Source organism: Anabrus simplex, chromosome 10 (genome assembly GCF_040414725.1).
Source record: "Anabrus simplex isolate iqAnaSimp1 chromosome 10, ASM4041472v1, whole genome shotgun sequence".
NCBI classification, from domain to species: Eukaryota; Metazoa; Arthropoda; class Insecta; order Orthoptera; family Tettigoniidae; genus Anabrus; species Anabrus simplex.
The window spans coordinates 119,127,612-119,146,828 of NC_090274.1; the positions used below are offsets into that span (position 1 = coordinate 119,127,612).

The 19,217-nt window shown below is 38.6% G+C and overlaps 1 long non-coding RNA gene across 1 annotated transcript in view; it reads right to left on the reverse strand.

Moving 5' to 3' along the window:
* Nucleotides 1–5,205: 5,205 nt before the first annotated feature.
* The window catches only part of LOC136881875 (uncharacterized), a 36,047-nt gene continuing 22,035 nt past the window's right edge, over nt 5,206–19,217 (reverse strand). Inside the window, exon 3 of the long non-coding RNA XR_011018775.1 lies at nt 5,206–5,288. This is a non-coding gene — a long non-coding RNA (uncharacterized lncRNA). The remainder of the gene's footprint in view (nt 5,289–19,217) is intronic.

Below are 19,217 nucleotides of genomic sequence, written 5' to 3' on the forward strand. Positions count from 1 at the left end.
GAAAGGGTGAAAAAATAAATTGTCAAGAATGCTCAAGGTAATAGACGTGTGTATGTTCCAGTATGACTTTCAAGTATGACTTACTACCTGGAAAACATACTGTGGGAGTAAGACGCCCCTAGAACCACTTCGGAAGCGGGTGAAATATATAATCCATATTAATAAATAGAAGTCAGTTTGGCGCGATCTATATATACTGTACTATACATATATAAATTAAGGCTTAAAAATGACAACAGACGTGAATGAATGAGACCATTCTAGGCATCCTAGAAACTTAAAACTTGGTACCAGACAACCTGATGACTTCAGGATCCCTAGAAAACACTAAAATTCTCAAAATTCTCTGAGAGGGACACGTTGGGAGTTTCAAAACTGCATAAGAACACAGTCGGTGATATTTATCCTGAACGATAACCTATAGGTTTCATGGGCTTAAAAGTTTCCTGAAAGTCCTAATATCCAAACCCCTCCCCCATATCAAGATGGCAGCACAATCTCCCAGACGAGTTAGAAAATAGAAATTTGGAAAAATTATACCTTTTTGCCTGTAACCGATGGAAAATTTAAGGGATGTTTAAAAAAATTATTTTTTTACCCCCAAAAGTATCACATATGTAGGCAATTTTAATGAAGGTGCAGACCTTCCTTTCGAGGTATTTGGTGACTAAATGGCAAGTCATATCACAAAACGGATGGCACAATTTCCGTTCAATTTGCAGTAATCTACAACTTTGGTCCTATGACTTTTTGTCGTATCTCTACCCCTCATGTTAAATTTGGCTCTATTTCTGGATTTACCTAAATTTTGCACTTTGTACACTTATAATTGATGGTTTGATTCATTTATAGGAAAGATGGGATCATCAAATTCTACACGAATATTGGCCTACCCAGCCAAATTCTATGTTTGAAGCTGATTCTCTTTATCATTAGGTATTGGTGCCCCCGATTATAAACAAATTTACCCATCAAGATGCGACTGACGTTACGCAAAGTGAACTGCGGCAGACAAGTGGACCTGTCGTTATCATCACAACTCTACAACTCGCACTTCATATTGGAAACGTCTGAGGACCACCCTATGCTTTTCCTCAGATAACGCCAAGAGACATGCAATTGAAAATTTTTTATTCACTACATGTACAGCAATTTACTTCAATATCCGTATGCATTGTAGAATACCGTAGTGAAGCTAGTAAATAAATAAATATAATGCTAAGTTCAATTCTGACTATCTTTCTTAGGCCATGCAGTATTTCAAGACTCAAGAAGCTAGTGCTCTGCCACCTGAACTACTCAGCCTAAGTCAGTCTGCTATGTTTTAACAGCACAAGTTTACTTTGCTTACCTCTGTCCAGTGATCCTTAGATCAGCCCTTTAGTCTGATGACAATGGAGCACTCACCTCCTCAGTTAGTCTACACAGACTTGATAGCTATCTTTCAACACATTTTTCAAATTCTGAAGCCAAAGCTTTAATCTCTAAGTGATGCAAACATTATGGTATGCAATTAGAAGTTTCTAAAGTACAAATCTATGAGCTCAAAAAGTTAAAATCAACACGTGAGTGACCCCATGGTCGCTCAGCTCTGAGATCAACCTCCATTACGTCCATGTAAGCAATTCAAATTTGTTAGGCCTTACATACTCGCTACTTTGTACAGAACTACAAGTTCAACTCCGATTCCCTCAGGTTGCCTTCCATTACTATCATTATTAAACGTTACACAATCTTTCTGGTCCCATTAGCAAAATGTGCAGCCAACATCTTGTTGCAAGTCCAGCTCTGAGTCCCAAAGATCACCCTCCAATCTTTTCCCTGTATGAGTAAAGCATACGTATTAAGCCTTACACCATGTCCGTAGTTTTATTAGTACAATGTGTAGCCAAAATTTTGTTCCAAGGTAGCTAATGCTTCTGCATATTGCACAAATGATAATTGGAGGTATGTTGTCAAGTTCGGAAGCAGCATATTGAAGGCTGTTAATTACCTCGATCTCCGTGAAGTTCAGGATGGAGAGGAGGAGTGGTAAAGGTTTAGCTGTGTTTGGGTGCATATTTGTACTTTTCGTTGCCTCATTATAGCCAAATTAAATTTCTCACTGAACACTGAAGCAATGGGCTCAGGGGAGGCAACTATTGTCATTAGAGTAGAATGCAATTTGTGCCCATTTCCCGTGTTTACTATTAAGGTATTAACACATGTCTTTGCTGTTGTTACTTATCTTTTTTCTGTGCAGTTTTTGTATGCTTCGTGGATGAGTTTCTTGGTGGTAGACCTCACACATTTATAATTGTCCCACATAAGATTGCTTGTATCCTGCTTCAATTTCCTGTAAATCATATTGCTTTTACGTATAATTTTGTCTATTTATTTTGTGATCTATGAAGAGTTTTTCTCGGTAATGATGGGTAGAAGGCTTCTTAGAGGTTATGATAGCAGTTCCCAGCCAGCTTTTTTGTAATAATAGACTTCTATATTACATTTCTTTACTGGTCGTTTCTTTTATTTTGTGGTAAGTGCTAGGTGTTCAGAGGAGCAGGGGATTACTGCTGTTTCCAGTACTGAGGATGGAGGGTTAGTAAGGACAAGAGTTTTCATTATACAGGTTGGTTCAGTAATTAATTATTCAAGGAACATGTTGCAAAATTCTATCATTTGCCGCTAATGGACTGCTGCCAGAACATTCCCAAGATAAAATCACTAGCCTTCTAGATACTTTTGCATCAATGCTGAATATTTTGTACATGGCTTAGAGACAGTAGTAATTGCTCATTGATGTCACCGGTCGAGTTTGGAGCTCGTTACATGGAACACAAAATGAACTTGCTTCCAGCGCACATGCATTTCATCAAAATAAATTCTGCATTTGTTTCCAGCAGCTCGAAGCGCACACGGATAAACTCGGGTTTCATGACAATAAGCGATCCTCCCACTGAGGTTTCCTACATACTGTGTATGACTGAGATACCACTTCTATGTCATAGATTGAGGAATTCAGCCAGGATTCACTAACGCACACAATTGGTGGTTCTAAAGCAGCAAGAGTGGCCAGAACTGCCTGTCTACACTTCACATATTTCAGGCTGCAAGTACTAAATCACAACATACACAGTAACTGTCCTGTTATGTGCAGTCCAATATTCTCAGTTGCTAACATCATCATTTACACTGCTTGATGTCATGTTAAAAAATGATTCTGAGTTTGAGGAGAACTACACTTCCAACATGACCATGTCTGCACCCCTGAGTTAATTCTCTAGAGTAGAGATGTATTAGTCATTGCACACGTTCTCTGGACTGGTGAGTAGAAAAATGTACATGTCACTAACAGCTGATTCATATTATGTTTAGAATTACACATGTTACACAGGCATTTGAATGAGACTTCTGAGTTTGGTCCTGGGATCAATTCCACATGTCCACTAAGAGCAATTAAACACATCACAATGTGGGGAAATAATACGGAGTGTTTGGCAACTTTGTTCCCTCCGGCAACCCTCCAATCCCCAAGACATCCGATACTCATTTCTAAGGTGGACTGTAGACCTTCATGTCTACACCATGTCCAAGAATTAATCTCACATTTAGGTACTACTAATAAGCGGTTATTAATTTCTAAATCTGTATACAATTCTCTGTTTGTCAAGGAGTACTTGATTCCACTTTTGCATATGTTATTACACTTTATACCATTAAAAATATGACACAAACTCGGAGAACTCGTATCACTACAAAGTTACCTGCCACCTTTTTGAACTATTTTCTGGTTATTTTGTTGTGATGAGCTACAGATTTAAATATTTAAGAATAGCATTCTTGCAAAACTAAACATTTGAATACTTCACTTTCATCCAACACAGCCAGACAAGTGGCAGAATATACTTTCCACCTGCCTGAACACTGAGGATGCCGAGGCCAACTTCCCGCTCTGAATCAACCCCACTTTTTCTTTTGTTTACTCACTTAATTTAACCACACCAGGATGCATTTCTCAAATAAGTTGCTTACCTGTTACCCATGATCATATTTCAGATTTACTGATTTGATAGTTCTTGGAATATTGTGATGAGTGAGTGAGTGGTGTTTTGCATTTCTACCATACATTGCCTGTGATTGTGCAGAAATCAGCTACTACTTACACAGTCAGATGTAAGAACAAAGATTGTGAAAGAGCAACAGGAGGCCAAGTTATATGTTGGAGAGCAATAAAGAATTGATATTTAGACACATACATATCTCCAAATTGCATGGAGCAGTGTTTATAATGAGGTGATAGAGGTGAAGAAGAATAAACAAAATACAGATGGAATATAACACACCAGCCACTTTGGATCATTGCTGGATTTTTAGCCACTGGATTCCAAGATCAAATTTTCAAAGGTCAGAATAAATTCTGAGTATGGAAAGCAAATTGAGTACATCAGAACATGGTCATCCAACTGCAGATAATCAGGCCTGGAAATATAAGAAAGATTCCAGACAGGTTTTTGATGTTATTCTTCCACCGGAAACAACATTAAAAAATATGTACCTAATAACACCAAGATAAGAATATACTATGCCATCAAAAGAGTCATTATATTTAATGGCTTTGAAACTTAACAAGCCACTGATGGCCCACAGTAAAAATATCAATATCACAGAAAGAAGGTATTTGCAGTTTCACTAATGAAAGAAATAGGGGTTTTGAAATAGGAATCATAAAGATGTACAGAGGTATGAAAGGAGACAGAATCACATGCCTAATACACAGCAGATTGATTCTCTGAACTGGTCATGTTGCATGAATGGCCAACAGCAAAGTCATGGTCAACCAGATACCCCAAGAACACCTATTACAAAATGGAGAAAAGAACTGGTATGGTAATATTAATAATCATTGTACTGGCTCAGATACTGAGTGGTGCCAACTAGACGGCCTGCTATTCACTAGATACTACAGGCTGACTTATTTCAATTTTGTGGAAATTTCTCACGAGCAATGATCAAACCAACAAGTTCGGACAATGAGTGAAGTGCAGGAGACAGAATTCGAAAATGATCTGGATGGACCTGTTCTCACCTTGAACCCAAGATATTGGGATATCAAGGACTGCACTCGACCTCTTGTCTGCAGAGGGAACTACTCAACTTTAAATAGCAAATTCCATATTATCGAGGGTTAGGGTGTAAAATCTAAGTAAAATAAATGGTACTTACTCGTCTTCTTCTTTGAAAGAAGCGACCAACTGGCCTACTGGGTGTTCATCTACACTTATTTCATTCTTAATATCGCTGGAAGGCTGTAAGGAACAAATATACAAAACAAAGTAAGAAATGTAGAGTAAACAGATAGAGTAAAAGTTTACAAAATAGACATGACATAAATGACAAAATAAACTACATAGTTGCAGAATAAATATATCAATTTATTCTCCCAATGTAAAAAGGAAACAAGTAGACAAGTGTCAAGTCAAAATTATATGAAGAACAGGAACATGAAAAGGAACTCATGACAAGATCAAGAGGACAGCACTGGAAGAGGGAGCAAAATAAGAAGAAAAACTTGAAGGACAACAATAATCTCTGCATTTTTTTGTTCTCTTCCTACAACTTCCTGTCATCGTATTCATCCTATTATGTGTTCTTAAATCACTGGTCACTTGTTTGTTTCTTGTGTTCGCACAGATGACTCTGATTGTCAGACAGACATAAATTGGATCTTAACCTGAGAAAGGTCAAACTCTTGCCTACCATGTTCAAGTTCATATAACAAATAGTCAGTTGTTGGACTTTTCATTGACTCTAAGCAATCTGAAGGCTTTATTAATATAGATTTGCAACATTTCCATTCAGATTTTAAAGGACAATGCTGGCTGTGTTCTCTACGCACAGGAAGTACACCGCATTCCCAAAAATTGATTCTCGGAGAAGTTCGAGATTATTATCAGACTCTGACGGCTAGATGCTGGTCCACTCAGGCTGTATAAGAAAAAAGTAGTTGTTAACTGCTAGAGAGGTAGAGTCCATATTCTAAAAAGCCAAGACTAATGGCCCAGAAAATTTGTTTCATTCACCACACACCGACTCTTAAACTACAGGCCATCAGGTTGAGCAGGGGTCGCTTGACAGGGTAATGCTTATCAGAGCTCTAGAGTCACAGGTTTGGGTTTGGTCTTAAAAGGACTCTGTTGAGAGAGATTTAAACTAACTAGTATGTTTCCTATACAAGACCAGAACAGCCTAACATTTTTAACAAATTATCATTCAACTGAAGAAGTCTACACTTGACTTTGTATGCAACGTTAGATTAATGTTATCTCTAGGGTTTTTTGAAAGAGAGAAACCTTACACTTTGCTTCCACACAAGTGAACCTTCCACTGTTCTAACAAAGTTGAAAGGATTCTATTTAGTAAAATGACATTGATTATTTCATCAATAGTGCAATATTCAAATGAATTCATCAATCTAAACCTTAATAATGACAGTTGAAAGATCATAACTAATGTTGTATATTTTGAAACTAACAACCAGCAAAAGAGAAAAAACTCACATTGTCCTGTGTAGCAAATGCTGGAAAAAAAAAAATCAAGGATCCAAAGCAAATGTGAAACAACAATCTATATTAACTCCATGAGAAGAAACATGCTTGAAACAGGCGATTCTCCAGATATACCCATAAAATATTTTCAATGGACTGGTCATATAAAGATTAAATAGGCCACAGGTGGATGAAAACAGAAATGATATTTAATTAGCTGTAGAAAATGAAGGCAAATTGAAGTACAGGAGATAAGATGGTTGGAACCTTAAGAGTGACAACACTGGTAATGAGACGCCATACAACAGAATCTAATAATGTCACTGACAACAGACGTTACTTGTATACCTGCCTTACCTTACAGCATACCTTCTCACATCACAAGCATGCAAACTGGCTTAATGAACACAGCCTCGGATTAGCTGGCAATCTAAGTCAGTACTGTCACGATGTTTTTCAAACAGGAACAATGGAACTGATTGTGCCAGAGGTCGTACAGCACGAGAGTGTCCTCAAGGTCTTCAAGAAGCTTGCAGTGAAACTGCATAGCCTTAAAGGACAGTGGCACGGTGGGTAAAAGTCTTTAATGAGGGACGCCAGTAAGTGGCAGACGCGTGTCAGCCAGGTCATCCTAGTGTCAGTGAAGAAGATGTGCATTCTCTTGCTGTGTTAATGGACATGGGTCGATGCCATATGATATGTGAGACACCGGGTTAGGAAATATGACTGTGCTTCATATTAGAAGGAACACCTGGGCATGAGAAAAATTTCATATAAATGGGTTCAGCATGAATCAACGGAAATGCAGAAATAAAATACGATGCCGCTTGTAACCATTTGGAGTACCGTCATTATGAAGAAGGGGCTTTCTTATGCAATATCGTTATGCTGGATGAGACATGGGCTAAATTGTATGAGCCACAGCTGAAATGCTGATCGAAATAATGGCATCATTACGGGAAACCCCAAGGATTGAGAGTTCGTGAGAACCCCAGCCACGTGAAAGTTATTGTTATACTCATGCATGACTGTGATGGTTTTATCCTAATGCACTATGTTCCTCCACAGCATGCCGTCAATGTGTATTAGCCATAATTTTCCACTACAATGCACGGCCGCATACAGTGCAAAACGTGGCTGATTTGTTCGGTTGATGGGGCTGGGAATTGCTATACCATATACTACAATCCACAGATTTAAGCCATTTTGACTTTGACTTGATTCACAAGATGAAGGAACCACTTCGGGGCCTTTGCTCCAGAACGGTTTCAGAGATTGATCAGGCAGTAAACTGCTCCATTCGAACTATCAAAATAACAGGTGCTGCAGTACATATCCTATGATGTCCACATCGTTGGTAACAAGATACACACAATGCTGGTGACCACTCTGAAGGACAGTAAATCATGGTAAAACATTCATATCTTTGGTATGAGTTGTAATTGAATATTTGCTACTATTAAAGTTCCAACCCTCATTTATGTCCAATAAGTTTCTATTTACAACTTGCTTCAAGGTGCTTCGGCAAGATATGTCTTATGGCAATGATGGGAGAGGAAAGGGCTAGGAGTGGGAAGGAAGCAGCCTTGGCATTGAACCGTTCCTTACACCGCCATTTTGGACCGAACACCGACATACGGAACTGTTTCGTACCAACCTATAAACGTTTGTAGTTTTAGTTACTAGCAAGTGATAAGTCTTGTGCCACATGTAGATTACTCCACTAGTGTCCAGAAGTTAAGCATAATCACGAAACTAGGCCATACTGCCCATAAGGAATGTCAGATGGATTGTTGAACAAACAGAAGCTGAATCAAACACCATATGTCAAACAACTTGTCCAGAAAACAGATTCAGAATGGTTCTGATAGCTAAGGTACACATTTGCCAACAAGTAACAAAACTTGCCAATGTCTACTACAACAAAATATGCTGTTAATAGGGTGTATGGTTACCCATGACAGCCACACATGCTTCACAGCGACGAAGCATGCCCTCTATCAGATGGCCCAAGAGCTCTTGTGGAAGTCAGTCCCATTCCTCCAAAAGGGCACATGCAAGGATCTTGGAGGGTCCTTGTTGGAGGCTTACAGATCACAATTCACCTACCCAATGCATCCCACCAAGCATGTTCTCTAGGATTCAGATCCACAGACCTCACTGGCCATTCCATGTGATGAATGACTTTCCCAGCAAGAAATTCATCTACCAGAGCAGCGCGGTGCCGTCGGGCATTATCGTCAATTAAGAGGAAGTCTGAACCAACCGCACCTCTGAAGAGTCGCACGTGGTCCCAGTATCTCATCCCAATCTCTCCGAGCATTAACAGTATTCCTCGGACCACCCTCAAAGATGTGCAGGTCCATACGGCCATTTAACATGACGCCGCCCCACACCATAAAGCCACCACCACCATACTGGTCGTGTTCCACGATGTTCCTGTGGTTGTTTCGGCTACCCGGTTCCCTCCAGATTAATGTGCGATGGGAATCATTCTGCAAACTGAAGTGGGATCCATCTGTGAAGAGCACAATGCCTCCATTCATTTATGGCCCAGTTTCGATGTTGACAGCTCCACAGTAAACGGGCCCGTTCCTGTGCTGGAATGACCGGGACGCACACCGCTGGATGTTGGGCAAACAGCCCTGCTGTTCTGAGGCTCCGGTACACAGTTAACCAGGAAACAGCAACCCCTGAGACAGCAGAAAGCTACGCCGACAATTGTCTTGTTGATGCATTCCGATTTAGTCAGGCAGTAAAGGCCAGATATTGGTTCTGCTATGGAGTGGTTATCCTTGGTTGACCTGGTACTGGCCAACGGCTAACATCTCCTGTGTCTCGAAAATGTCTCCAAAGCCTGGAAATGAAACTTTGTGGCACATTCAAGGATACGGCGACTTCTGTCCGATATACAAGGACTCACAGTTTTGACATTGGAATCTGTAGACATCTGATTTTTGAAAAATGTCAGTTTTATTAATTGAGCTGGTATTATATATGATGTCCATAATTTTATTATCAGTTCAATATGCGATTTTTGTGTTATGTTTCTTCAAAATATTGGTAATGCTCCAAATATCTACATTGAAAGTAAAGGTTGAATAATGATCAGTTTAGTGTCTCTATAGTTAAAGTTGAATTTAAGCGATATCTGCGTTTATTCATAATGCAGTCTACAAATTCATTATCATACCCGTTATATTTAGCTATGGAGCAAACTGTATTTAATTCTTTGTTTAAATTTTCTTTATTTGGTGGTATACTGTTTGCTCAGTCTACCATACTGGTGTAGGTAGCACATTTGTGTGCTTTGGGATGGAAAGAATCTTTCTAGATGGTAGTAGCTGTCTCTGTCAGTTTACTGTATGCTAAATATTGTATTATATAGAAGGTGGAAGTCTGCTTAATGTGAGATCTAGAAAATTTGTGCTTCCATTTGACTCAGATTCCAGAGTGAAATTTATCTGCGGATCAATATTTTTTAAACTGTTAAGGGTGGAGCCTGCATCTGTAATTCTTTGTCAAGGATAACGAGAATGTACCCTATAAACCTGCCACAAAACTTTATGTTCGCAAAGTCACTATTGTTATTAATTGCCATATGCTCTAGTCTATGTATATTTCCGCTAATATCCCTGAGCTAGGCGACCCCATAGCCAAACCATCCTTCCGATATATACAATTATTAAATTGAAAGAAATTATTTTTAACTACTAGTTTCAAAGCTTCCATGAAATCTTGTATCAGAAATTACTGAGGTTACTATATTTAACACGTTGAGTGCCAGACTGATTTTCATAGGCTTGCCATCTAGTGCCGTGAGCTAATAACATCGAGTTACTCCCTGGTGCCAAAACGTTCACAGGCTTAACCAAGCAAATGATCGCTGATATGAGGATGTATTTATGATATATTAGGTTAACTTATTATGTATATTAGGTAAAATATTGCGACCCCATATGGGGTCGTGTTGGTCATTACGAACTGTACACGTACACGCGACCCCATATGGGGTCGTACTTACTCAGTAGTTACTGTCCCGACGCTCGGTCATACTTACATTTTCCTTTGCGGGGACGCCTTATATGCTGTTGATTATGATAGATATGTTATCTTATTCATACTGGAGCCGTTAAAATGTATGATCTCCGATTTAAGGTCAGGAAATGTTTGTAAATGACGATCTTCCGATTTTAGGTTAGGAAATTTTCGTATAGAATATAATTATATAAAGTAGTGAAAATCGTGTGAATTTGGTAAATTAGGATGTAACAGAATAATTTTATAAGAAGAATTAATAGTTACGGAATATTGAATAAGTATACAATTTTTTTGTATAACTTTCAATTTGAGTAAGAGAAGCTGGCAGCGCTGGTTGTGCACATGGGAAACCAGTGACTATATCGTTGAAGACGGTCATAATTGTTGCAACAGCTGGCTTGGAAACCTGGAGTACAGTGGGGAAGTGTGTGCTGAAGACTGTAATTCATGAATGTGGTTGAACGTGCGAGATCGATATTTGTTGTATACTGGGTTCAAATTCAATGTAACTGTATACTTCGTCTACATCTCGTTGTCCGACTTGTTCGATATATCGCCCAGACAGTCTGCACTAAGTCTTTTACTGCTCGATTTACTCGTAACGACTTAAAAAAGAAAAGGTAACTCACAGCACTGCACACTTACATAAACAACCCGTGCGTGAGATAGACAATGACTTTGTCAACCTACAAAGCACTCTTGACGTACCCATATGGGGTCGCGCCAAAACAGGAATTGAGAAATGGAAAGTGGACTATGCAGATACTTTAAATAGACGACCAGCAGATGGCAGGAAGAGACTTTATCCATCTTCGAAACACATACTTACTGCGCACCCAAATGGGTTCGCACATTTCTCGATTTAGAACGAACGTACGACCCCATATGGGGACGTGAAGTTCAAAAACTTGGCTACTCTCACGTACCCATATGGGGTCATATGGCACTAAACTTGTTAAATTACTTTTCTTCTTCATTTTGCCTCATGACTGAGGTGTCGTGACTATCTTAATATTCAGCCCTCTAGCCGATGAACCATACTCCGCCATTCTTCCCTATCTAAAGCTTTCAATGTGGTTGCTCTCAGAGAACTCTGTAGGGGCCATTCACCATGTCAATCCATCGCGTTGGTACTTGTCCTCTTTGTCTGGTTCCCTGGACTTTGCCCTCAACGATTAGCTTTTGAAGACTACCATCTTGGCGCATTATATGTCCAAAGTAGCGTACAATCTGCTGAGAGACCTTACATGACAGACGAACTTTTATCTGAAGATGGTACAGGATTGATGCGTTTGTGCGATGAGCTGTCCAAGGAATCCTTAACAGACTTATTCGAAAATTATAGTTCTTTCTTATAAATTTCTGGATAAATTGTGTTAATTTGTACAATGACCTTGGCCTATAATTGATGATGGCCATTTGTTTTACTTTGGATAACAGGAAAAAGTTCCTTAGTGTTGATACTCGGATACATATTTCTTATGTCGAAAGAATGCAGTGAGTGGAAAGGCTGTATTTCAAAGCTATCTATTTTTTTAATAAACTCAATGGTATTTTTCACAGACTTATTCGACAGAAAATTATAGTTCTTTCTTAGAAATTTCTGGATAAATTGTGTTAATTTGTACAATGGCCTTGGCCTATAATTGATGATGGCCATTTGTTTTACTTTGGATAACAGGAAAAAGTTCCTTAGTGTTGATACTCGGATACATATTTTTTATGTCGAAAGAATGCAGTGAGTGGAAAGGCTGTATTTCAAAGCTATCTATTTTTTTAATAAACTCAATGGTATTTTTCACAGAATTATTCGACAGAAAATTATAGTTCTTAGAAATTTCTGGAAAAATTGTGTTAATTTGTACAATGGCCTTGGCCTATATATGATGATGGCTGTTTGTTTTACGTCGCACTGACACAGATAGGTCTTATCGCGATGATGGGAAAGGAAAGGCCTAGGAATGGGAAGGAAGCAGCTGTGACTTTAATTAAGGGTTAGCCCCAGCACTTGCCCGGTGCAAAAATGGGTAAAAATGGAAAATCATCTTCAGGGCTGCCGACAGTGGGGTTCAAACCTACTATCTCCCGGATGTGAGTTCACAGCTGCGCACTCCTAACCGCACAGCGAACTCACCATGTAATTTATGATGAAGCTTATGGGGACGCCGACCTTATGGATCTTAGGTAATGCTTTAGCTACTGGCAGTCTGGGCTTCATAAGTATTAGTTTTGTCTTCTCTTGTTCTGTAAACAAAAATGACGTATCTTTTAGGGTTGATTTTAGGGGATGTTGCATCTGTTGGGTCGGATCTTCTTTATTCACAGTAAAAGAGCACTTCTTTAAAAAAATCTTTTTTTGGTGTAATCTGTTTTTTCCATTGTAACTGTCGTGTTCCCTTTATCTGCCCTAGTGAAAATGAGGTTCTCATCTGTAACTTTCTTTTTGAGGTTTATTACCTGTTCCCGTTCTACAAAATGTTCTTGGTTACTATTGGTTCTAGTATGTAATATTCTTCCTTTTGATACATGGATTTTGTTCAGTTTACTCCTAATATCAAATCTTTAATTTCTGGGGCATTTTATTAACAGCTACCACCGACTCTATAATCATTTTGGTAGTGGCATTGATTACATTCGTGTTTGGCCAATTGTGTATAGGACCTTTTTCTAGTATCTTGCTTTCCTCATCAGTTAGTACTGTTTTTGACAAATTAATGTCCAGCTCCATAGCTGAATGGTTAGCACGCTGACCTTTGGTCACAAGGATCCTGGGTTTGATTCCCGGTGGTGTCGGGAATTTTAACCATCATTGGTATCGCTGTTACTGGGGCTGGGTGTATGTGTCGCCTTCATCATTTCATTACCATCACGACGTGCAGGTCGCCTATGGGGTCAAAGAAAAGTCCTGCACCTGGCAAGCCGAACATGTCCCCGGACACTCCTGGCACTGAAAGCCAAACGCCATTTCATTTTATTTCCACAAATTTATAATGGCAAGGTGAAATTTCCCAATCAAGTAGATTAATGTTATGATTTTCTGTTTCCCTTTTTGTACCCCTGTTTTTTGTCGCATAGCCATAAGTGTATTAAGCACTTTGTCTAATATGAGCTGTTTTGGGGCTAATATTACAGAGTCGGAAGTGGCTGTTAATATTTTTTTTGCTATTGGCTTTACGTCGCACCGACACAGATAGGTCTTATGGCGACGATGGGACAGGGAAGGGCTAGGACTGGGAAGGAAGCAGCCATGGCCTTAATTAAGGTACAGCCCCAGCATTTGCCTAGTGTGAAAATGGGAAGCCACGGAAAACCATCGTCAGGACTGCCCACAGTGGGATTCGAACCTACTATCTCCCGAAGACTGGACACTGGCCGCACTTAAGCGACTGCAGCTATCGAGCTCGGTAGCTGTTGATAAAATGCCCCCGGAAATACAAGATGAGGTCAGATTCAATATTTGGATAAAACTGAACAAAATCCATCCATCAAAAAAAGAACATTACCCACTGTAAAAGTAGAAACCAAGAACATTTTGTAGAATGGGAACAGGTTATCAATATCAAAAAGAAAATTAGAAGATAATAACCTCATCATCACTAGGGCAGATAAAGGGAACATTACAACAATAATGGAAAAAACAGATTACACCAAAAGAAACTAAGAATTTTCCAAGAAGAGCACTTTTACGGTGACTAAAAAAGATCCAACCCTACAGATACAACATCTCCCAAAATTAACACTAAAAAATACGTCATTTTTATTTACAGAACAAGAGAAGAAAAACCTAGTAACTATGAACCCCAAACTGCCAAAGCAAATGCTTTACCTACGATCCATAAGCCTGGCGTCCCCATACACCACATCATCAATTATAGGCCAAACCCATTGTAAAAATTAACACAATTTATCCAGAAATTTCTAAGAAAGAATTGTAATTTTCTGTCGAATAAATCTGTGAAAAATACCATAAAAAACTGGATAGCTTTGAAAAACAGCCCGTCCACTCATTGCATTCTTTCAACATAACAAATATATGATGTAGATGTTGATTCCCATAGGGAACCCAATGTCCAATAACGGACCATTATATTGGTAATATAACAAATATATATCCGAGTATCAATACTAAGGAACATTTTCCTATTATGGAAAATCATTTAAATACATATAATAACCTCAGTAAATTCGAGATCCAAGATTTCATGGAAATTTTGAAACTAGTAGTTAAAAATAATTTCTTCCATTTAAATAATTGCATATATCAGCAAGGATGGTTTGGTTAGGGGGTTGCCAACCTCAGGGATATTAGCGGATATATACATTGACTATTTAGAACATACAGCAATTCATAACAATAGTAGACTTTGTGAACATAACATTTTGGGCCAGGTTTATAGATGACACTCTCGTTATCCTTGCCGAAGGAATTAGTGATGCAGGCTCTACCCTTAACAATTTAAAAAATAATGATCCACAGATAAAGTTCAATCTGGAATCTGAGTCAAATAAAAGCACAAATTTTCTAGATCTCACATTAAACAGACTTCCTTCTTCTCCAGAAGAATATTTAGCCTACAGCAAAGTGACACAGACAGCTAGTACCATCCAGAAAGATTCTTTCCATCCCTAAGCACACAAATGTGCTACCTACAGCAGTATAGTAGACCGGACAAAGAGTATACTGCTAAATAAAGAAAATTTAAACAAAGAATTAAATACAATTTGCTCCGTAGCTAAATATAATGGGTATGATAATGCATTCATAGAGTGCATTATCAATAAACGCAGATATCGCATAAATTCAACTTTACGTATAGAGAAAACTAAACCTGATCATTATTCAACCTTTCCTTTCAATGAGCCAACGGCCGTAGCCGTGTTGAAACACCGCATCCCGTGAGATCTCCGAAGTTAAGCAACATTGGGTGTGGTCAGTAGTTGGATGGGTTGCCACGCGCTGTTGGTGGGGGTAACGGAATGGAGGAGCGGAAAGGAACTGGCCACCCTACCGCACGTAAACTCCGGCTCAGGAACACCTCTGCAGAGGTTCGGACCTGCTTTCGGACAGAACAACCCTTACCTACCTACTTTCAATGAAGATATTCATAGCATTACAAATATTTTGAAGAAACATAACACTAAAATCGCATATTGAACTGATAATAGAAATATGGACATCATATATAACAACAGCTCAAATAATAAAACCGACATTTATCAAAAAACAGGTGTCTACAGATTTCAATGTCAAAACTGTGAGTCCTTGTATATCAGACAGACTGGAAAGAGCTTAAAAATCAGATGCATGGAGCATGCAAATGCCATGAAACATAGTAGATGCTCTGCAGTTTCACAACATATTCAAGATTTCAAGCATAACTTCAGTAACATGAAACAGGATTCAGTGGTTCTTATCAACGTAGACAAAAACGCTGTTCTTGACGTCACTGAGGAATGCTTCATTCACATGGATCAGTTCTTTAACTCCATTTTGAACCTGAATGAAATGTCAGAAAAAAATAACATTCTCTCTGATTTTTTTATTAAAGTCTTTAGATGTGTTGATCTTCCAAATGAACGCCCAAGATCTAACACGACACACAATACCCTATCACGTTACAAACCCCTACCACACTGTTCACATGACCTGCCTAAAACCCCTCCTCCTATCCTGTCCTCTTCCAACCTGCTCCTCCCCCTCCCTCTCCAGATATAATCCTACCTCACTACACTCTACTTACCAGTATTAGCCCGTACTTTCTCACAAACTGTAGCTTGTCAACATGCTAACCAAGGTGAGCCACATATACCATATATTACACACACTTAGCTTGTCCAGACCCATTATATTTTAATACTTAAAACTCATTTGTCTTGATTTCGCTTCAGGCTGATCCAAATCCTTTTGAGTAAATTGGGATATTTTAGTTCACCTCTATTACAATAGAAGAGTAGATGGAAGGACAACCAATTACCAACCATTAACCGTTTCTTACCTTATAATTTTATTAATACATCATTGTATAGTAAGCCTCCGTGGCTCAGACGGCAGCGCGTCGGCCTCTCACCGCTGGATACCGTGGTTCAAATCCCGGTCACTCCATGTGAGATTTGTGCTGGACAAAGCGGAGGCGGGACAGGTTTTTCTCCGGGTACTCCGGTTTTCCCTGTCACCTTTCATTCCAGCAACACTCTCCATTCTCATTTCATTGCATCTATCATTCATTAACAAATCACTTTGGGAGTGGCGACCCCATCGTACTAACAGCCTATATCTGCTTCATTCATTACATCCCTGACCCGGTCAAATGACTGGAAAACAGGTTGTAGGTTTTCATTTTCACATCATTGTATAATTTTAACGAACACAACAAGCCTTTTGAGACAAGTGTAATGAGATATACCAACGCATATTTCTACCAGTTCTTAACATGAACAAGGTGTTATCAACTAAAATTATGTTTTCACTTTGACAACATTTGAATAACAAGTGTCTTAAAGGAAGGACAAATTATCACCAAAGATTCAAATGCAACCGTAAATATGACGTAATGATTTGAGTATTAGCACATAAACAAATCAACAAAAACTGTATCAATTGATTGCTATAAGTTTCACACTATTTTATTCAGCACACAGTGTAAATAAGCATTTCAAAAGACTTTTATTCGGCGAAAATGTCAACACTTTATATTCTTTTACTGTTAAAAAACTATGTATATATTCATGCATCATAACATCAATTTTAATTACCAAGTCCTTTCTCAATTGTATGATTAATGCATTTCAATGTTGAAACCAGTACCATTATTAAACAAATGTTGTAAATAATACCTTATACAACTCGTAATTCATATTGAAAAGGTTGAACCTTAAAAACTTTATCTCTGTGATCCCAGTTCAATACGGAAACAAAAATGAAGTTTACATCTTTGAATAAGTGCATATGTCATGTGATTTGAGGCCTATTTCCTGTTGCCCTGTTTACTCGTAACTAACGCTACACTTTTCGACACTAGTGTAAATGGAATCCACCCTTCCCACACCACAGAATACTGTATAAGAAACAAAATGCTATCTGCTTGTGCTTGTTAGTAAACAAACATGGCTGATGACTCTGTAGATACCTTCAAGTGGTTAGAAAATGATAACGAGAATGAATTTTCTCCCAAAGACTGTGCTATTACATACACTAATAATGATAGTGTTATAGAAAATGATTCTAGTGATGGAAACAGCATGGACAATGTAAACGAAGACCGAGGTGGCGAGACTGCTTTACGAGGTGGATCTTCCACATGGAATTCATCAAACATTTCCAATACACAAAAAACTATTCTATTCACAAGTGTTTCTCGTCGCAGTGCTATGGTTTTGAGAAGACTGTATTTGATGTGCATTCAGAATTTCTTGGGGAAGAGTTCTGGGAAATGATTGCGATAGGAACCAATGACTGAGCTATAATTTGATGACAAAAAAATCTGACATGTGACAGTAAATGGTATCCTTGCATGGTTGATTAGATAAAAGTGTATATTTTGCTAATGATTCTCAAGAGTCGGGTAAGAAAACCTAAACTCAAGTTGTGCCGGTCTAACAGGAAGGTTCAGAAAGTAAAATGTTTTCAGAAACTATGACATTTGAACTATTCTGTCATATTTCACGATTTTGCACTTCTCTGATGACAAGTTTTCAGATCCAAATGACCATCTAAGAAAAATCAGACCATATTTGCAAACAAAATTTGAGAAATTCTACAATCTTGACAGAGATATAGGTATTGATTACAGTGTCATGAAATGTCTAGGTAGACTCCCTTTTGTGCAACACAATTCTTTCAAAAAAAAGCCAGGTTTGTTATTAAAATTTATAAACTCTGAGAAAGTGCTTCTGGATACTGTTCCCAGTTCAATATTTATACCAGACAAGGCAAACAGGGTGTTATTCCAGCAACAAAAGCAGCAGTGTTGGAACTAACGGAAGCAAACTTGAACCAAGGTCATGCATTATATCTTGATAACTAGTATGTTTCTCCTGAACTTTTTCACACCTTGTTGGACAATGGAACTCATGCTGGGGGTACCGTATGCTGTAACAGGAAGAATGTGCCTCCAGAGTTCCACACAGTAAAAGTGATGAAAGGTGAGGCCATAAAGTGGAAAGACAGAAAGGATATTTTTTTACTTTCAAATGTTGATACGGACTTTGAATTTGATCTGAAATTCAAAGAAAATGAGGTGGAGGAGAAGTAGTGAAAAACCTCAAGGGTATTGGAAGATACAACCGGATAATGAACGCAGTATATCATCAAGACCAAGGCCTTGCATGTTTCCCCATAATGCGATGGACTATGAAGGGTTATAAAAAGATAATGCTGTATCTATTGGATATGGCTATCTTCAATTCATACATTGTGTTCATGAAGGTTACTGGCCGGTGGCTGCATTATACAGAATTTCTCACAGTGTTAGCCGAGGAATTGTTGCAGAGTGTTGCTCTCCTGCCTAGGACAACAAAACGAAGAATGTCCAGTCAACACAGCCCACTGCGGCTTCAGGCAAATGTTTGGGGAAATTTTCCAAGGCCTATTCCTCCTACAGAAAGGAAGAAACTTCCTTCTAAGCCCTGAAAAATATGCAAGGGTCATAA